The sequence below is a fragment of the Neopsephotus bourkii genome, unplaced genomic scaffold (assembly GCF_033783945.1).
Source record: "Neopsephotus bourkii isolate Nb327-2 ecotype Australia unplaced genomic scaffold, CSIRO-AGI_Nbou_v1 NB_1493, whole genome shotgun sequence".
Taxonomy (NCBI): domain Eukaryota; kingdom Metazoa; phylum Chordata; class Aves; order Psittaciformes; family Psittacidae; genus Neopsephotus; species Neopsephotus bourkii.
The window spans coordinates 3,794,630-3,810,465 of record NW_026901969.1 but is presented as its reverse complement, the minus strand read 5'-3'; the positions used below and the strand labels follow the sequence as shown (position 1 = coordinate 3,810,465).

Genomic DNA, 15,836 nt, shown 5'->3' with positions numbered 1-15,836 from the left:
GCAGGAACACCTAGATAAGGTTACACAGGAACGTGTCCAGGCGGGTTTTGAATGTCTCCAGAGGAGATTCCACAACCTCCCTGGGCAGCCTGTTCCAGTGTTCCGTCACCCTCACTGAGAAAACTTCTCAGGTTAAGTGGAACCTCTGTGCTCCATTTGTACCCATTACCCCTTGTCCTTCATTGTTTGCCACTGAGAAGAGCCTGGTCCATCCTCGTGACACTCCCCCTTTATATATTTATATACACTAATAAGGTCACCCCTCAATCTCCTCTTCTCCAAACTATAGAGACCCAGCTCCCTCAGTCTTTCCTCATAAGGGAGATGCTCCACTCCCTTAATCATCTTAGTTGCCCTGCGCTGGACTCTCTCCAGCAGGTCCCTGTCCTTTTTAAACTGAGGGGCCCAGAACTGGACACAATATTCCAGATGAGGTCTCACCAGGGCAGAGTAGAGGGGAAGGAGGACCTCTCTCGACCTACTAACCACCCCCCAAAGCTTAAAGTGATAGATACTGTAAGTCCTCACATCTCTAATATATCTAGGTCAGGTATATTTACTCAGGATTATCTGATTCAATGCTGCATATCTCCATTACTCATGAGGTTCAAAACTTTCTCTCACACTTTTGCCTCTTCTAAACTACAGGCCTCACTAGGAAGCACCATAATGTCCTTTCATATTCAGATGTTAACACATCAGCACTTCCATCGCCAAAAAAACCCTTCAAGTTGAAAAATATGTGTGCCATTACCAACTGACCTTCATGGTACCTACCACTTCCTCTTTGGAGTATAGATACCGTGTACTGTGAAGCACCACAGACAGGGAGAGTGACTGAACTCTGCAGCTGGACCAACAGAACAGTTTGAATAAATGAGTACCCACCCTCCTATACTTCAATTTCCTATAGAGGCAGAAGAGCTTTTGGGAAGCTCCTGCTGATGTAACAGCTTTGTCCACTCTCCACACATACCATGATATGTGGGACTACCAGCAGGGATAAGCCACTGTCTTGCCTCCACAAACCTCTCACAGTGTTGTGGGAATACATTTCACTCAGCAAACAGCCATTACCTGTGGAGCATCTCCACCCAGGTCTTGTGACTAACCAGTTTGGGATGGTCAAGGCAACAGAAAGCAAAGGGACAACCAAAACATCCAAGGCCATCTGTCACTCACTCAGTTTGATCATAACTTTTCTATATGCAGCAGGTGGCCAGAGACCAAGGTGGCCATTCTTCAAGACCAAAGGAAACAATTCAGATTGTCACTGTACCTTTCCTGCCTCATAATCATCAACATCTCTTGGAGTTTACCTCCTGCTTCAGGGGATTCTCACTGGTGAACCTTCATCACTCAAGAAATTACCTCCAATGTCCTGCACAGCAAATGACATGGTCTGAACGGCACAGCATACATTGTGACTGCTCACAGGCAGCGGCAGAGTGAGTGGCGCAATTTTTCACACATGCTGGTATGTGTGTATGAACAGGCAAGGAAACCTCTGTGTGAACAGCTGTTGCTATCTCAACTCTTTGTATTTAAACTAGAAAGAAAATCTTTTCCTACAGCCATTATGGGGTTGCAGGAAGTCATATATATGTAAGTGGCTGTAGGGCAGCAATGGAATCCATGGGTTGAATGCTCATGGCACTGTTACCACATCTTCTCCCTCAGCTGCTGCATTCAGGGAGGGGAGTGGACCATGCAGTGTGGTTACCTTGGAAGGCTGGGCTGCATTACCATGACATGACACAAGTAAAAAACTTCTGCTCAGTAAGATCATGGAGGGCAGGGAAAACGGTTGGAGTTCCAGATGCAGGCAGTTTCTATTGGAAGTTTTCTCCCATAGCTCACAGCCCCAGGAGAATCTTTATAAGATACAGGAGCTCTTGAAGTCGGACTGGTGATGCACATTGTCTTCAAGCAATTTGGAGATCAATGCCATTTGTCCATCGGAACCATATACTTCCTCTCCCTTTCCCCACCCTCAGATTGGAGACAAATACAGAAAAGCAGTATGCTAACCTGGGCCAGATCAGAAATGCTGGTAGGTCACACCAGAAAGGGCTGTGCTGACACTTGCAACGAGGAGCAGGGGAAAAGAGAATCCTGGGCCATGTCCTCACATAGATATTCTGTGGGAGCCAGCAAGGCCCCCAGAACAACCTTGAAGGGAACCCAGCTTCTCAGGGTATTCCTGGGTCATCAACTCAGAAAAAACCGAAATTCCAAGCAACTGCTTGAAACTGTGGGGCTCCCAAAGAAAGATTTCTTACAGGTCTTTGTGAAAGACATATATGCCATGCTCTTCCAATTTGTTATGATTTGTGTCTTCTTGCCCTTAGAAAAGCATTTACATGTTTTTCCCTTTTTAAAAAACAAATAAACAAAAAAAAAAACTGCGGGGAAAAAAACAAACAAAAACAAAAACAAACAAAAAACCACACCACACTTTATCTGGCATTTATTACTCATGCCGGCCAGCAGATGGGATGCCTTCAGTGTCCCAAGGCTGCCACCATTTAACACTGTTCCCAAGAAATGCTGGCCTTCTTCCAGCATATGTTCAAGAACAGAGCCATTTCCCCAGGACCTTATTGCACCTTTTATCAGTTTTTTGCTTGATAGCTGAAAGGAATCAAAATACTGAGAATATTTAAGAAATTTAAAAGAACAAAGAAAAAGAAAAAAAAAGGAGAAAACAGAGGTTATTTCAGAGGGGCTGCAACAAAAGCAAAGGCAGGTAAAGCAGAGCATGAACTTCAAACCAACAAAAATAGAGGAAAAGCATCATCAAACAGCCCAATCACAATTTAGTAGCTGAAGACATGCAGCTGAGGACAAATAGGAGGGCACATTTGCATTTGGATCTTTATATAGGAAGAGAATCACGTCAGGGAGTTATAAGAGTTCTTGAAGTTTCCAGAACCTTCTGATGGTGTGTGCAGGTACTAGACAATCCTTGGTTAACCACATGCTGATGTGGTCCACACACAGGGTCAGGGCATTACTGTTAAGCTTCCAGTTTAATTGTAGTTGTAAGGAACTTAAGTTTGGACACACCAACAGCACATAGAGAACCAAGCCATCACAATGCAGATGGAAAGAACTGAAGAATTTTCACTAAAACATAGAGATAGTATTGATATGACAGTTGGGTCTGACTGCTAATGTGGTCATACCATGAGTAATTTTAGTCTTAAATTTCCAGTGAGGAAAGAGAGATGATATTTTTCTATGTAACTTTGAATTTTAAACCTCACTTTGATGATTATAAACCACCAAAACTCTGGCAATTTTTACTCTGGTTTCATAATATAATCAACTGCAAAATTTCATACACTGAAATCTGAAGGAATCTTGCCCCACTAATCACCGACCATAAATCTGTGTTAAGCTAAAATGTACTTAATACAGGAAGGATTTCAACCATTAGATACTGAAAGTGATCTCTCTGGTAAAATAACCAGAATAAGTCATTCTTTCTGTGAAAAAATGCCTTTTTTTTCAATTGTATTTAGGGGAAATCCAGCCACATGCAATGCTTCAGTTCTCAAAGGTTCAGGATAAGGCTACTGGCAAGCCCACTTCTATTACATTTTAGACTCACAATGCCACACACGTTTTTGTGGCTGATCTGTGAGCTTACAGAACTTTTGATACATCTCAGATATGTTTCACTATATATGCATGAATCAATTTTCACAGAGAGAGATCAGATTCATCCTGAACTTACTACAGATATAGATATATATAGATAGATAGATATAATGTGTATATATATATAGAGAGAGAGAGCTCAGGAATAACAGATCCACGCATGTGCATCAGGTATTTGTCTCAGGTACAGAGTTCTTATTAATTCATGTAGGCATCAGTTCTACTCAGAACTCAGCAGGATAACTAATGGGCCATCTTTAAACTTCCTCCTTGTCCTCCATTCTTACCACTTCAATGGTTCAGCTCACAGGACGTGATTTTCTGAACTGTAACTTTTGGATAGACCAAATACAATCATAAATTGGCATCCGGATATTCCATGTTTTCTAATTCTGTGTATCAGCCAAGGGTTTGAGATCCTGCTCCCCTGTCATACAACTGATTACTATATGTAACTATGTAACCAGATACAGCCCCAAAAGATCAAGCATCAGGAGGAAGTTTCCTGGCCCTCTTCTCTTCTGAATTGGTTTTATACAGTGAATTAGGTCATTAGTTCCTCATTCAACTCCATGTGCACACTGAAATTCAGATGTAAAAATATGTCTGTGGATACATTTTAATCTCTCCATTTGGTCTGCAGGCACCAGCTCCTATGTTAAGATTTTTGTTATCCCAGGGCAGTATTCCTTTCACTAATCAGTGTCTTCCTATCAACTGCTACAAGGCCATTACAGTTATGTAGCTTTGATGAATCCTATTAGTGAAAAGTAACTCAGACAGTAAAGAAAGAACAAGTGAAGACAAACGTGTATGAATCATCAGAATCCCTCCTCTGAAGTTTACAATAAAAAGCTTAAATTGTACTGCCACAAATCTATATTGCAAAATTACTTCTCTTATAATTTTCAGATGTGACAAAATATTAAAGAAATTTAAGTGTATAAATACCTGCCTTACACTTCAGAAATTTACATTGACTGCTAAAACTTTCTATTTCCCAAACCTGCACTAAGTAACCTGATCTTATTTTTCAGTTGGCCCAGCACTGGGCAATGGGTTGGTACAGATGACCTCCAAAGGTCCCTTCTACACTAAATAATTCCAGGTGTCAGGAGAAAGCTTTAAGTTTAAAGAATTCACTCATTTACCATGGAGATTCTGAAATTTAATATCTATTTAAATAAAGCTGGAAAGAAATTTGGAATTAAAAAAAATTAATTATGGTTCATATCATTGTGTACATAAATAAGTGAACAAATGAATGACAACAACAAAAAAGCAAAAAATAACAAAAAAACACACACAAAAAAAGTAAAAAGAAAAAAATAAAAACTTTATTTTAGTAGAATGGCCTGCCTTTACCTTGTGGAGATTAGTGGGATCTGTATACTTGGAAAACATTGACAAAGAAAATCATCATTAAAACAAAGACATCAGTTATACTTGATTACAAGTATGGCCACATTTTCAGATACTGCTATTTACACTAAGTGTCCCAATCTCCACATGACATTAAAAAAATAAGAAACAGCCCCCACACCCCAAAAAACACAAACTAGAGAAATACGAAAACACAATCACATGAGAGGGGGGGAATGAAAATATGTATTTTTTAGGCATCCAAATTTAAAGAAAATATGTGCTTATTTTTTGAAATGTAGGCAATTACTCTTTGTCAGAAAATACACACACACACACAAAAAAACACCCCCAAACCTAAAATGTTATATTGGATGTCAAAATGACACCTCTCCAAAAAAAAGTTTACCATTTTACTCAGTATTCTGAATGCAAGCAAAGCAATCTCTCAAAGAAAAATGCATTTACTTTAAGTCACCAGCATTTTACAGTTAATATATAAGCACTGGTTTTTAGATACATCAGAAGCCACAAAACATTTAAGTTTTAGAAGTCTTGTAACTCGATTTTTATGGCCTCTCATATTCTCGCTTATCATTCAAATGTTTTAAGCAAAAAAAAAAGGATTGAAGAAAAATTTTAATGCTTTACATTTTTTCACCTACCCAGTGAATGCCAGCAAAGCAAATAATGAAAAAACTGTTTTTAGAACAAAGATTGAAAAGCTGATGAAGCCTAGCTCGGCAGGAGAACACATATGTACAGTATGACAGTAGTCAAGTGGTATATGCTCCTTCTAGAATTTAAAGGGAAAAATCAGTAAATATAAATAAATATTCCCCCCCCCAAAAATCCCAACACTGAATTTATTCAGTGGTCATCATCTGTTATCAAGCCAATGTTTATAACATACATAAAGCCATGAGACGCTTGGTACATTTAGGAAGTTCTCTGACCATGCTATTAATGTATTTATGAGAAATAAAAAGAAGAACACATCATATTCTCATCAAGAACTGAAAAAAAAAAAGAAAAAAAGCAAGCTTTCCTAACATCATAGTCACAGAAAACAAACAAATATAAACCCCCAATCAAACCCAACCACCAAGAAACACAGACTTGGCTTCTTCTTGAAAGGTACATGATGTTGAACTGTGTAAACTCGGAAATCTGCATGCAGCTATCTGAAGTCAGATTTGCAGAGACCCAGTAAATTACCACCGAAGTAATTTATTAAGGATTTCTTTACCAAGACCCTGGTCACATGAAAGAAGGAAGAAAAGATGAAGTAGGTATACTCCAGGCATCCAACTTGGTTTCTTAATCTGATACTCAAATCCTACTTGATTATACCAGTGGTGTCCAATCATGCATCTAGTAAATCATGCAGCTCTGTGCCACTGGAGGAGAAACGCAGACTGGTGCCCCCAGAAAACTGAGTCAGGAAAGGAGCTGAGGGAAGAATGGAAGTGGAGAGGGAACAGGCAATTAAGACCTTCATTAAACATACCCATCCTCAGGAGTGAGAAACGGGTCATACAACTACAATAGCAGCAAGCCACCACTAAGTGGTAGCCATCTTGCTCTGTCCAGACATGACTGAAGGCACGCAAAGTTACGTATGAAGAAACACAGACATCCAAGAAAGAACACTGAGGGCACTGACATTTCTTTTCATTGGTGTTAGGAACCACAAGGGGTGGATTAAAGACCTCTGTTGCATATGTTCAAGACCACGGAAGTCCATGATAAAAGAACAAGACCTCTTGTACAATACTTCTTATACTGCCAGGACTGCAAAGAAGAGGACCGAGTAGAGGGAAAGTGCTTAAAAAAGTGACATATGCTTCATTAATACCTCTTTATTCAAAAGAATAAAAGATAAAATTTATGTTCCTCTGCCAGAAGGCAGCTGATGCTCTGTAGCAATACAACTTAATTAGAGCTATGCTTGACTGATCTCAAGACTTTTTAAATGTGCTTCTCTTTCTTGAAAAACAAAAGCTCCATTGGTACTGAATTTGGTATCTCTGAAGGAAGAAATTTACCACTTTACTCAGTACTCTGAATGTAAGTAAAGCAACCTCTCAAAGAAAAGTGCATTTACTGCAAGTCACCAGCATTTTACAGTTAATACACAAACACTGTTTTTTAGATTCAACAGAAGTCATAGAGCAAACATTGCAATTCCCTTGCTCAGGAAGCACACTAAGCGCCCAAAACTTTCAAGGACTGTAATGCACACTGAACTTGTGAGGCACCTTACAGCTATCACAAACCCTCTGAGAAGTTCTGAAGTAGGATACTGACAAATTACTGTTTCCCCTAAAATGCAGCAACTTTTTACGTAGCACATACCTGTTCCCTAGAAAAAGACTTTTAGGCAATGTAATAACTTTAGAATTCTCCTAATTTGAAGCAAATAAGCATTTAATAGTAGTTCTAGACCTGAAGTGCTCAGGTATAACAGCCACACACAACGGCAGTCGGGGAAGAAGCATATTAAAGTTCTCTAAATACATTCTCTTCCTTGTCTGTTGCCTATCTTGTACACGATCTACTGCAAAATCTATTCCAGGTTGATTGGTTCCTAGATCAGTGTTTTCTCCAATCACTTGCATGGAGCCTAATCCAACAACTGCTTGAATTCATGTAAATTCTACCATGGATTTAAGCAGGTTTGAATCAGGGCAGATGGTTGCAAAAAGTCAGTAACACAGGCAAACCATCAACCTCTTGTCATTTTACTACCTCCAAACAGGAGGATAAAAATCACAAATGTATGTTATGCATGACTAGGTAGTACACTGGATGTTATGTGACATTGCCTATAATATTAAGAGAAATCACAAACAGATTTCCCCTCTAAGCACACAATTAACTGGAAAAAAAAGCAATGACTGTTTAAGTTATCTTTTCTATGAGAGGGGTAAAGAATGTGGCTCATTCTCATTGTACTAAAGATTTTTTAGGTCGTATGAAAAATGTCACAGCAAATCTATAGCATTAGCTGCATTATGTCTCCATCAAGACTGAACTCAGTATTAGCTCAATTAGGAATTCTGCAGCTTACTTTAGATATCCAGGTGAGTGAATGAATAAAAAATGAAACAAAGGACACAGAATATGCTTACTCTTAATTAAAACTGAGTGACATAAAGCTCGTTTTCAGGAACTTCTCCATTAACAGCTAAATTGATAGCAATTCTGTCTACAGATCCTGATAATCATTTATAGACTGGCTGCAAAAGTCCATTTTCAACACTGACTTTTTCTAAACTACTTGAAATTTCTGTGGTACATATGGTATATAAAGATGGAAAATTAAAAAGTTGTATCTTTCTTCTCATCAGACCCCACCCTGTTTGGCATCTCCTGTTATCTCAATTGTCCAAGAGTCTTGGAATTATTTATCTTTTAAAGCAAATGTTCTAATGAATACCTCTGCAATTTCATGCAGCCTCAGTATAATTTACCAGCTGGACTTCTTTTACTTGGGCAAGCTCTGGGAATGAGAAGACAAAATACTACTTGGCTTCTGTCTGACAATGGCTGTTAGACAAGCATTCGTTTTGCTCACCTTGAAGGCTACCACCTTAGATGTGAATCTAATTTTACTCCCTCACCTTTCTGTCCATAACTGGTTTTAAAACCTTATTTTCTGTATAGTCAAATGTTTGATTTGCACACCAAGGTTGAGGAGTCATTTCAAGTTACTTGTAATTTTGCTGCAGGAAAAAGAAGTAGATATCTAACTACCATACATTCTAGCCTGTCCACAGTGACATCAGCTGGAAAACTCATTTCATTGGATCATTTTGGATATTTTGCATTTATAAACTATTTTTTTTCCCAAATCATTAAATAAGCATAGTGGCCGATAAAACCAGTTCTTACTGCAATTATGTCTTTTCAGATGTTCTCATCAAGATCGCTCTTAGGCAGCACAGTGTAATTCCATAAGGAAAATCCTTCCTATTGTCTGAGTTGCATTACATGCATATTCCTCCTCCTAGTTAACTCCTTACCTGCCAGACTCCACTAAACTATGATATCACCTTTAACAGAAGCATCCTGCACTCCTTCCATACAGGAGGGGTGATCAACACAGTACCTTAAAAAAAGGACTAATTCTGACTCTTTGTACTTTACATTATCCCTCCAGCCTCACATCTCCCTCAACCACACCAAAATCTGAGAAGTTGACTTCACAATTTTTAGTCCTAAATTGCCCAACTTCCATTACAGAAATGCATTTAAACACCGTACATGTACTACAGCAAGTGGCAGACTGCAAGATTTTGCTTTTGCATCTCACCTCCCGGAGGGTAGCAGGGCTAAGGAGAGGATGTCTTAACTCAGAAATAGAAGGTTCAGTACCTAGTGGCTTTTATTTCGGCGTCTGCTATTTCACTTGATCAATAACAACCGCAGTCTCCACCGGCTTCGAGCGGGGACTCACACAGCCGAGCACTCCCGGACCATCTTCCTAGCAATGGTGACACAGGCGTTGCTCCGAGAAACCCCAAACCCCCGCACACGTCCTCCGGCGAGACTAGCTGCTTGGCACCTCAGCATTTTCTTCGGTCACTTCGTCAGCATCCAAGAGGAGAAGCATCCATGGGAAAAATGGCATATTACAAATTTTGCTTTGGGAAGCAGAGCTCGGCTCAGACCATTGTCGGGAGCACGGGGGGGAGCGCCTCTTAAAGCTCCAGCAGCCCCTTTAGAGCAACAGCATCTTTGCAGCTGGAGGCAAGCGATTACAGGCGGGAGGGGCCAGGGCGAAAGCATCTTCCCTTTATTCCTCATCTTTTGTTAAAGCTTAACTGAGCGCTGCCTGATTTCTCTGGTTCTTCACTACCTCCCAGGCTAATTATGTCTCTCTGCGTGACTGAAGTCCACACGCGCGCACGACTGCCAGCATGATCAAAAGCAAAGGCTGTTTTCTGCTTTACGGAAATAAATCCTCTACCCACAGCTCACCGCTGTTCGGCAGGCACCGTACGGAGCCTGGTCTCAGCGGTACAGAGCAAGAGCCGCGGCAGTGGGAGCTGGGAAAGCCTCAGCCAGTCACCCACAGCAGATGCGCTCGTTCCACTCCGTGCACCGCGCCCCTGCCTAGGGGGCAGCGCCAGCGACGCCCGGGGTCAAGGACTGCCCTACCCCCCGCTAGTAACTGGGTGATGCCTGTATTGAAAGCAGCACGATAGCAACAAGATGCTATTTTCTGTAATTCAAACGAGTTCAGGCAAACGCCAGTACATCTCATCTAATCAAGTATACAGTGTAATAAAACGTATCATCTGCTGTAATCTGACCATGACAAAGCAGTGCTAAAATCTGATATAATCTGAATAGTCCAGGCGTGTAGGCGCTGGCAAGCGCCCTTCCCCCGGGTCCGAAGCCGGGCTGCCGGCAGCGGGCGAGCAAGGGGGGTGGACGGGCACGGGCGCTCCCAGGCTGGGCGCGCTGCTCGTCGGCGGGGACTTCCCCTAGAACGCGCTGCAGTGGTTTCCACCGCTCCTTAAATAAATTCTGAAGTAATCACGTCTGCTTCCCTGCCTCACGCACACGGTTCCCGCATGCAGCTGCTGCCGCTGCTTCGCGGCAATCACCCCCTCACGCCAAATCCCTACATAAAGGACACGAGGGCGGGATCCTGTCGGGGGAGCGGCATGTTGTGTTCCCCCCCTCCCTCAGCGCAACGGCTCCTCTCCGGCCGTTAGAAAGGGCGGGAAGGCGGCCGCGTGGCTGACTGATGGGCCCTTCGTGCTCGAGCAAACTCACTGCCCAGCCCTCGTCTGTCCTGCACGGCCCGAGGGTGGAGAAGGGGTGAGGAGGCAGGACACAGGATCTCGGAGGACGTGGGTGTTGCGAATAAATGAGTGCCAGAAAACGGTTAAAAATGGGAGCTTCTCATAGCATTTCATAGGAAGCTTTTGGTTGGAAGGGATCTGGGCAGGGACACCTTCCACTAGACCAGGTTGCTCAAAGCTCTGCCCAACCTGGCCTTGAATACTGCCAGAGGTGGGGCAGCCACAGCTTCTCTGGGCAGCCTGTGCCAGTGTCTCACCACCCTCGCAGTGAAGAACTTCTTCCCAATATCTAATACTTTCAGAGTGTTGCTTTGAAATCAAGTTCATCCTAGTTTGAGAATGAGACACAGCTATCAACTGCACAAACTTCATTCTTGAAATAAGTATTCCGGTATTTGCTTACACTTCCTACGCATACTGTCCATGAAGTCCATCTGTCCATCTGCTTTAAAAGGGCACAGGAGGGGAGTGGAGCCACCACCCAAAGTGGGTTCAAGACTCAGTGGTGCTGCGGTGGTGGTTGCACAGTGGTTTTGACACTGTGTCGTGAAAAATGTAAATGCAGAGGGGATGCACGTGAATGGTAGAAGGGAAGTAGCTGAGAAGAAATGCCAACACAGACGTTGCAAAAACAAGTGCAAAGAAAGTGCTGGTGTGAAGCCAGTTTGTTGCTGGAGCTTGGCCTTTCAATGCAACACATGGGTTAAAAGAGACAAACCAACTCTTTCACTCCACTTATGCAGTGGCTTTAGAAAACTAAGTGGCTTTTTGTCAGTTATCTTGGGCAGTTCAGATCCTTATCCCGACTTAATTTATCTTCAACACACAAACCATTAGAGCAGCTTCCTAACAATCACTCTGGAGCTGAGGCCAAGATCCATCATCCACTTACACACAACAAATTGCAACATATCTGAGTTTTGAGTTAGGCGAGCTAAGGAACTAAGCAGCTCAGAAAGCACTCATGAAAGCAAGCATGTTTAGCAAACAGCCATGTAGGCTGGTTGGTATGTACTTCTTCAAAGTTTCTTCCTTTATTTTGGGGGGTTTTTTATTTTCCTGTCTTTGGAGTTAAAGCACATTCTTTGTAAAGTAAGATACATGGGGCAGATCAGGATTCACAACTTCAAACTACAATTTAGTGCTGTTATGTTTAATAACAGCATCTGTAAGCATGCAGGTGTCACTCTTTTCTAAGTATTGATGAAGATGATTGTCATTTATGACATCCTTCCTTTTTATCATCTTTCAAACAGCAACTTACCGATAAAAACATTTGCTGGGTATGCGGGAGATCCGAACTCATCGTTCATGTTCACAAGGTGGTTGTTTTTAGCACTTGGAACAAATTCCAGTCCTCGTTCTATGGACTAGAAGAGTCAATGATTTGAAGTCTCCTTCATAATCATTTGCTTTATAAACATTTGTAGGACATTTTGGGAAGCGGGTTGGCCCTTCAGCTCCTCATGCCCATCCTCTGTACTTTCTTTAAAGCATGGAAAACAAAAAAACCAAAACAACACAGCACAGAAAGATTGTTACTGCTACTCATAGTATTGTCCTTGTTGACCTGCTGCCCTTAGCGTCTCTGTTGCCATACTCACAGAGGACTAAATGGCTGAAATACTGTCCTTCATAGTGCTGAGGTTACTGCATGGTGTGGAGGCTGCCAATTAACACCTGTGCTTTGTGATACCAATTTGAACAAGAGCCTCTTCCTATTCAAGCACATAGGCTTTTGAAGTCAGTGAGGTGAAAGGAGGAGGAAAACTCTGAAGAATGGAAAATGAAAAACTATGGAAGCACCACAAAAACTGGGATGGACCAAGTCCTTTGGGGTTTGTTATGCAAGGGGAATGCTCCCTACAGTGAAGGGCCTCGTTTGGTAAAACTAAACTGCATGGATAATTTTGATGAAGAGCATAAAAGCATAATGATATATTTTATGGAAACTTCAGTAGTGAATGTGCTGTTTAATTACACACTTAAGCTTCTCTGGAATGGAATTTGACCATCAGACCTCCAAAACATGTTTTCGCTTATTCAAGCTCCAAGTATGCCAACCAGATTTGTTAATTAGCCCCAAAGCATGAAATGACCAGTCTCTCCATCACCTGGCTCTGTTTCATCTGGTATTTGAGCACATGGAACTTACAGGAGATAAGTGGGTAAAGACAGGTAGGAAGAGTAGTGTGGGATTGTACTCTTTATTACTAGAGGAAGTCCTCTTCACCACTTACCAGGTTGTTTAAAAAATAATACATATATATGTGTGTATATATATATATATAATCTAATGTCAGAAAGAATACTTTAAAGACATATCTGACAGCTGTCTTCCTTCCCTCTGTAAGTTGCAGCATGGGTCTTTCTCGCATTCTGTCTCCAACAAAGATAGAGACTCATGAAGTTTTTTGTTACAAACAGTGTAGACACCACTGTACTCTCAAGGAATAACTAATCATATAGGGAGGTAAAGAACCACCTTTGAAAAAGATTTGCCTTTGCTTTCAAGACATACAGTGCAAACTGAGGAGAAGATAATGCTTACAAAAGTATGTGATGTAGTCAAAGCAATAAGAATGGAAAGTGATTCCTGTAGCTCTGGTCTGCATAATATTGATGATGCAGCAATTCATTTTTTTAGGGCCTGCCAGAGCTACTACAACATGATGAGGGCCTGCAAAAGATTTTTAGATGAAGATAGAGAAGGAAGAACCTGTCTTAGAAATGTTTTCTGGGGATAAAAAAATAAAGCACCAATATTTAGAACTAGTCTTTACTTGATAAAGAAGCCATTAGAGGCTAAGAGAAGAGTGCAGAAATAAAGCTCAAGGGATCTTGGTGAAGATCAGGAAAAAGAAAAAAAAAATAAAAAGAAGAAGAAATGTAATATTGTGTGAATAAATTACATTCCCATGTAATTGAAGTAATAATTCCAATTGTACTTTACAATTGCATCCATGCTTATTTCCCAAAGGCTTTTTGCATATTAAGGGTTCCTCTGTAGTTCCTCACTAAATTTCTTACCTATTTCAGCTGTGAGCTTTACTTCTCATATCTTGATTTCTGTGTTCCACTAGAAGATTGTTATAAACCTGATTTTCTCACACAAAAAAAAAATTATACATGTGGTTTCAGAAATTGATGCGGTAACCTTAAAAATCTCTTATTGCAGGCATTCAATAGAGGAAGAGAAAGTTCAGAACAGGGACATCCTGTTAACTTAGAATTGAATTGTTCGAAGCTAACTAAAGGCCAATAAAAAACAGTGAAACATGAGAGTTTAATAGTATAGTTAACACCTTTCAGCAGAGCTGAAAGCCCTCACCTGGGAAAAGACAGCTTTTCTCTCTCTTAGCTGATCTGCAGAGCAGGTTCTAGTTCCTGCCTGCAGAATGCTTGAATGTATCAGAATCTTCTGGTCTCACTATACTCCTCTGGGGTGCTTTTTCCGGGGGTGTGATTTAAGGGCTGATAAAGACCTGCTTGAAAAATCCCGGTTGATCACATGCTGTTGTATATGGGACCTGAAAATTGAATTATTTTTGTGATCCCAGATTGGGAACATTGTTTAAGAGCAGTCATTCTGCTGTTTTTCCACTCTGTCTGATATTACTCAGCTGAAGTATTGCTTGCAGCTAAAGTGGTATGTGAGTGAACATTTTAATTGTCTTCTATTGAATATACTTAAAGTGTAATAGAAAACTTTACTGTGATTACCATACGAAATGATAAATGTCATTCACCTCTGTTGTATCTGTGCTGTCAGATTCTTGGACTACAATTTAATTATTATCTTAATTATACTTTACATATAGATGCAAGCAAAAAGTTGCATGAGAAAATAAAAAAAATTCTCCCATTTCTGTCATAATTTTTCCTTTTTGTCTTGTTTCAGGTTTTTTACAAACTGCTCTATATTGGTCTTTGCTAATGGCATGGAGCAGATCTGAGTGGGTAACAGAAATGTCTTTAAAAGTCACTGAAATCCAGGTACACAAGAGAGAAATTCACGTCCTATGCACATTGCTCAGCTGAGGAGCTTCCTTTTCATCCGTGCAAATATAACATGCAGACTGTCAAAATAGCTGCTGTGGTCAAGAAACAATGTATCATTATTTTAAAAATACCTTACGCATTTTAAAGTTTGTGATCACAATCCGTTTGTTAAAGATCATTCAATTCACAATCAAGTTCTTTGCATAGTGTGTGAGTTAAAGAAGGAGGAACTAATTCTAAAGCCAAGTTTGAGGACCACAAAGGAGCTGTTGACTAGAGAGATCAGAAAATAGTAACATGAGCCATAACCGATGCTGGTGAAAGATCCTATAATTAAGAAACAATCCAATCTATAACCCCATTGGCAGTAAATAAGACATCATAGTTAGCATCAGGACAAACTAACTAATAACATTAGTTTACCCTTCCACCCCAAGATTCCTGCACCATTTCAGACCTGAAAAAAATAAGAAGGTAAAGACCAGTAACGTCTCCATCTGAAAATGTCAAGTCATTGAGATATCTCACAGGTATTTCAGGTCATGCCTGGCTCCTTCACACATGAATAAATAAAAACCCGCTTACACTAAACCTCTCCAAAGCAGTGTCCAAATTAAAGTTTCCATCCCTAAATTGCCAGTGAGCCCTGTCTCAGTGTAATGTCAGTGAGGTAGCTTCAGCTACATAGACTTTGATAATCTCTTAGCTTTGCTACAAAAGTGCTATTCATCTGGATAAAAATCCTTCTATGACCAGGAAACTACAAGTACTGTACTTGCAGTGCAGTATGGCTCATCAGCTAGACAGACTACTCAGAGAAAGCAAAAACGCACACCACTCCTTATTCTAGATTGTAAACACAGGGATATTTAAAAGAGGTTCTGATTCTCCATTCTTTCAAATATTCCATGGGTTGGTTTTTTTCATCTCTCTGGTAGATTAATTAAAGTTTAGAGTTTGACAGTTATGTTCTTTTATTATAACAGA

The 15,836-nt window shown here is 40.7% G+C and overlaps 1 protein-coding gene across 6 annotated transcripts in view; it reads right to left on the bottom strand.

The window, feature by feature from the left end:
- PPFIA2 (PTPRF interacting protein alpha 2) overlaps positions 1 to 9,734 on the bottom strand; it is a 338,209-nt gene extending 328,475 nt beyond the window's left edge. For 3 of the 6 annotated variants that reach the window (XR_009727817.1, XR_009727819.1, XR_009727818.1), the window contains exon 1: positions 9,409 to 9,733. The gene's annotated coding sequence lies outside the window, so the exon portion shown is untranslated. Of the gene's footprint in view, positions 1 to 9,408 lie in introns of all 6 variants that reach the window. The other 3 variants (XR_009727822.1, XM_061369361.1, XM_061369362.1) reach the window with 3 other exon arrangements.
- Between the last annotated feature and the right edge of the window lie 6,102 nt (positions 9,735 to 15,836).